Source organism: Aotus nancymaae, unplaced genomic scaffold (assembly GCF_030222135.1).
Source record: "Aotus nancymaae isolate 86718 unplaced genomic scaffold, 86718_ANA_hifiasm-v0.15.2.pri h1tg000028l, whole genome shotgun sequence".
In the NCBI taxonomy this organism is placed as follows: domain Eukaryota; kingdom Metazoa; phylum Chordata; class Mammalia; order Primates; family Aotidae; genus Aotus; species Aotus nancymaae.
This window is the reverse complement of record NW_026988441.1, coordinates 9,356,017-9,361,095: the sequence shown is the minus strand read 5'-3', so window position 1 is coordinate 9,361,095 and position 5,079 is coordinate 9,356,017.

The following is a 5,079-nucleotide window of genomic DNA, read 5'->3' as shown; positions in this document are numbered from 1 at the left end:
CCCCCGCCCGCTCGGGGGCCATGCGTGCGTCAGTACGCAAGTACGTATGCTCGACTGCAGAGGCGCACCCTAACGTCACCGCGTCGAGGCTGACGTGCCGACGTCCGTTCGCTGAATATGCAAATATCCACGGAAGTGAGGCGGGTCAGGGGGCGGTGCCGTTAAACGGATGCTGGAAGGCGCGTGGATTCTCACGCCCGCCTTAGCCGACGTCACTGTGCTCCTTCGTGACGTCACGTACTGAGTCGGCGTCCCACCCAATGGAGGCTCTTAATTAGTCCTAATTAGTCCTATGAGTCCCAAATACACCTTCCTTTGTAAGCTATGGCTCTCATTGGGATTGAGAGGAAGCCACGTAGCCATACAGACCTTGGTTGGGATCCCAGCTCCGCCATTTCCTCGTTGTGTGATATTAAATGAGTGACATAACCCCTCTGGACTTAAGTATTACCGTCTACAAAATGGGAATCCTAATAGCACTTGCCATTTTGGGTTGTTGTGAGGCTTCTATGCGAATCTTGAGTGTAAAACAATGAATGGACCATGGGAAGTGCTTAGAATGGTGCCAGTTACGTAGTTAAGCATTCAGAATAACCCTTACTACTATGCAGTTAATGATTGCATTATTATTACTAACTCCAGCCTGAGGGTGCATTTCACCCCCAGAAATAATGAATCCAACCCTTTCCCAAGTAACCGACAAGGAGGCTGAGGCCCAGAGCCGGGCAGGGGATGGCACAAGGTTCCTACCTAGGTTGATAGCCTAGCGTCTTGGCTAATGAAACCATACCCGTTCTCAAGCAACCCAACTTCCTTCATTGAGGGGTAGGGTCCCCAGGGAGCTGGTTCAGAAAGAAGTTTAAGGACATGTCCCAGACTGTCCTCTCTTACCCAGCAGGGAGCAAAATCATATAAACAATGTCAGGAAGGGGTTGAGAGAAATTCCTGGATGATGGAGTGCTGGTGGGTGATTGAGAGATTCTGTGAGGCAGAGGGACAGAAGAAAACAGGAACCTCAGAGGACAGGCCGCCATGGTTCACGCCTGTAATCCCAGCACTTTGGGAGACTGAGGAGGGTGGATCACCTGAGGTGAGGAGGGTGGATCACCTGAAGTCAGGAGTTTGAGACCAACCTAGCCAACATGGTGAAACTCTGTCTCTACTAAAAATACTAAAAAAAAAAAAAAAAAAAAAAGGCATGGTGGTGGGCACTTGTAATCCCAGTTACTCCAGAGGCTGAGGCAGAAGAATCACTTGAACCTGGGAGGCAGAGATGGCCGTGAGCTGAGATTGCATGACTGTACTCCAAACCCGGTGACAGAGACTCCATCTCAAAAAGAGAAAGAAAGAAAACAGGTACAGAGGAGTGATGTATAGGAGGAAAACTACATTCAGGACACAGAATCAGGGGACCCTGGACTTCCTTGGCATCCACTCTGACTCTGAGCGTCCTTTATCAAGCCCCTGGCACTGAGGGACCTGTGTTTCCTCATCTGTAATGATGGTGCTGGTGTGCGAACCCTGATATTCTGAATTACTAAGAATCCCAGGATTCCATTAAAACACCCTTTCCCAGGGTCCCTTCCAGACTGAAGGTATACTGGAAGTCGGGACTGTTTCACTTAAGGTCCATCATCTACTTGGGACCAACTGCCTTCCCATTTTACAGACTGGTCAAGTGAAGCCAGAGGATGAAAAGGATTTGCCCAGAGTTCCAGAGGAAATCAGGGTGGACCTGAAGCGGGAATGTCTTTCTTTCTTTAATTTAATTTAATTTTATTTTTTGAGACGGAGTCTCGCTCTGTGGCTCAGGCTGGAGTGCAGTGGTGGGATCTCAGCTCACTACAAGCTCCACCTCCTAGGTTCAAGCGATTCTCCTGCCTCAGCCTCCCCAGTAGTTGGGATTACAGGTTCGCACCACCATGCCCTGTTAATTTTTGTGTTTTTAGCATAAATGGGGTTTCACCATGTTTGCCAGGCTGGTCTTGAACACCTGATCTCAATTGATCCGCCTGTCTTGGCCTCCCAAAGTGCTGGGATTACAGGCTTGAGCCATCTCACCCGACCTGAGGCTGGGATTTCTTGAGTCTTGGGTCAGGGCCTTCTCCTGATCCCTGGGGGTGTTAGCCTGGAGCCTCAGGACCTACTGGGGGAGCTGAGGATCCCCACAATGGGGAAACTTCTGGACTTGTACATGACTTTTTTTCTGTGTAAATCACTGCTGGTTACATCAGCTCTTAGTGCCTGACACACAGTAGGTGCCTAATAAATTTTATTGAATGAATGCAAATGAGCATTTGGCTGGAAGGGGTAGTGTCCAGGCTTTCATTTGATTCTTCAAGGAGACTGTGTTCAAAACGTTTCTGTGGCTCACACCTGTAATCCTAGCACTTTAGGAGGCCAACACCGGAGGACTGCTTGAAGCCAGAAGTTTGATACCAGCCTGGGCAACATAGCGAGACCCTGTCTCTACCAAAAAAAAATTTTTTTAATTAGCCAGGCATGGTGGTTTGCTCCTGTAGTCCCTGCTACTCAAGAGGCCGAGATGGAAGCTCCACTGTGCTCCAGCCTAGGCAACAGAGGGAGACCCTGTCCCAAAAAAAAAAAGAAAAGAAATTAAAATTTCTGGCCCCAGGCCAGGTGCAGTGACTTATGCCTGTACTCCCAGCACTTTGGGAGGCTGAGGCAGGTGGATCACCTGAGGTCAGGAGATCGAGCCCAGCCTGGCCAACATAGTGAAACCCCATCTGTACTAAAAATACAAAAAAGTAGCTGGGCATGGTGGCTCACACCTGTAATCCCAGCAACTCTAGAGGCTGAGACAGGAGAATCACTTGATCCCCGGAGGCGGAGGTTGCACTCCAGCCTGGGTGACAGAGTGAGACTCTGTCTCAAAAAAAAAAAAAAATTCTAGCCCCAACATCTCCATTCCAGTAGCTTTATGGCAATGAGATAGGGTGGGAAGACTAGGAGGCCTCCCTCTCTTCTCCAGCCCTCCAGCACCAAAGCCTGGATTTCCCACATCTCTGTGCTCCCTCCACCCTCCACCCCCGAAAAATCATTGAGTGCATTTTTCCCCCATTCCTCTCCTCCTTCCTCCTCTTCCTTTCTCTGAGAAAGGTTTCCAGGAACATCTTCTGGGAACCTCTGTGTGTGTGTTAGGGGGGTAGGGTGGGAGGGTTGTGGGTGGATCTTCACACCTCAGGAGTCTGTTTGTACACCCATGAGGAGGAAGGGGAGCGGAGACCTTTTCCGAGGGGCGAGGCCTTTTCAGAGCTGGGTGCTTCTTCCTGCTCTCCAGCCTGCTTATGAAACAGTGGCCATGGTGACTCCTGAGACCAGGGGAGGGAGGGCAGCCTTGGCCACCCGTGGGGCGTGGGAACACAAGCAGAGATGGGGAGGGGAGAGGGAGCCTAGGATGGCTCCGGCGCTGACTCACCGGCCGTGTGACCTTGGACTGGTGGCTTGGCCTCTCTGGTGACCGCCCTGGACTATAGCCTGGGATCCTTCCTGTAAGTTTTTTCGGCTCAGACCCCTGGTCACCCTTTTCCCGGAATGGGTGAGGGACTCATGTTCCATAATCCCACTGGCCCCTGTACTTCTTCCGTTAGAGGATTCCTTCAAGATAAATCCGAGGCCGGGCGCGGTGGCTCAAGCCTGTAATCCCAGCACTTTAAGAGGCTGAGGCGGGAGGATAACCAACATGGCGAAACCCCATCTCTACTAAAAATACAAAAATTAACCAGGCGTGGTGGTGCGTGCCTCTAATCCCAGATACTTGGGAGGCTGAGACAGGAGAATCACTTGAACCCGGGAGTTGGAGGTTGCAGTGAGCCGAGATCATGACACTGCACTCCAGCTTGGGCGACAGAGCGAGACTCCATCTTGAAATAAATACGTAAATAAATAAGCAAACAAAAATAAAAATCCAAAGGCTGACCACTGTTCCTTGTTAAATCCACAACCACCACCCACCCGCCCCAACTGCCAGCACCTCCCGCTTAGACCAGTGCAGCCACCTCCTCACTGGGCTCCTGGCTTCCATCCTTGTCTCCCATACTCCTTTTTTATTTTGAGACACGGCCTTGCTCTGTCGCCCAGGCTGGAGTGCAGTGACGCAATCACTGCTCATCGCAGCCTCCACCTCCTGGTTCAAGTGAACCTCATGTCTCGGCCTCCCAAGTAGCTGGTACTGCAGGCACATGCCACCATGCCCGGCTAATTTTTAAGTTTTTTGTAGAAATGGGGTCTCCATGTGTTGCCCACAGTGGTCCCAAAGTCCTGGCCTCAAGCGATCCTCCTGCCTCAGACTCCCAAAGTGCTGGGATTACAGGCTGGAGCCACCATACCCAGCCTATCTCCCACATTCTACTTCCCACTCAACAGCTGATGGGATACTGTGAATATGTAAGTCAAATCGCTTTCATCCTCTACTGAGAACCCACTCATAGCTCCCACTTGTCTCAGATTAAAAGGCAGAGTCGGGCCGGGCACGGTGGCTCACGCCTATAATCCCAGCACTTTGGGAGGCCGAGGCGGGTGGATCATGAGATCAAGAGATCGAGACCATCCTGGTCAACAAGGTGAAACCCCGTCTCTACTAAAAATATAAAAATTAGCTGGGCATGGTGGCGTGCGCCTGTAGTCCTAGCTACTCAGGAGGCTGAGGTAGGAAAATCGCTTGAATTCAGGAGGCGGAGGTTGTGGTGAGCCGAGATCGCACCATTGCACTCCAGCCTGGGTAACGAGAGAAACTCCATCTCAAAAAAAAAAAAAAAGGCAGAGTCCTCATCGGGACTCATATGGTCCCACATGACCTGCTGTCTCCTCTCCTGTCTCATTTGCCCTTTCCCGTTGTCCTCCCCACCCCTGCTCCAGCCACACTGCCATACCTGCTATCCTTCCAAATTCAGACACTTGGCCGGGCACGGCAGCTCACGCCTGTAATCCCAGCACTTTGGGAGTCCGAGGCGGGCAAATCACAAGGTCAGGAGTTCAAGGCCAGCCTGGCCAAAGAGACTAGCCTGGTCAACATGGTGAAACCCCGTCTCTACTGAAAATAACAAAACAAAGTATCCA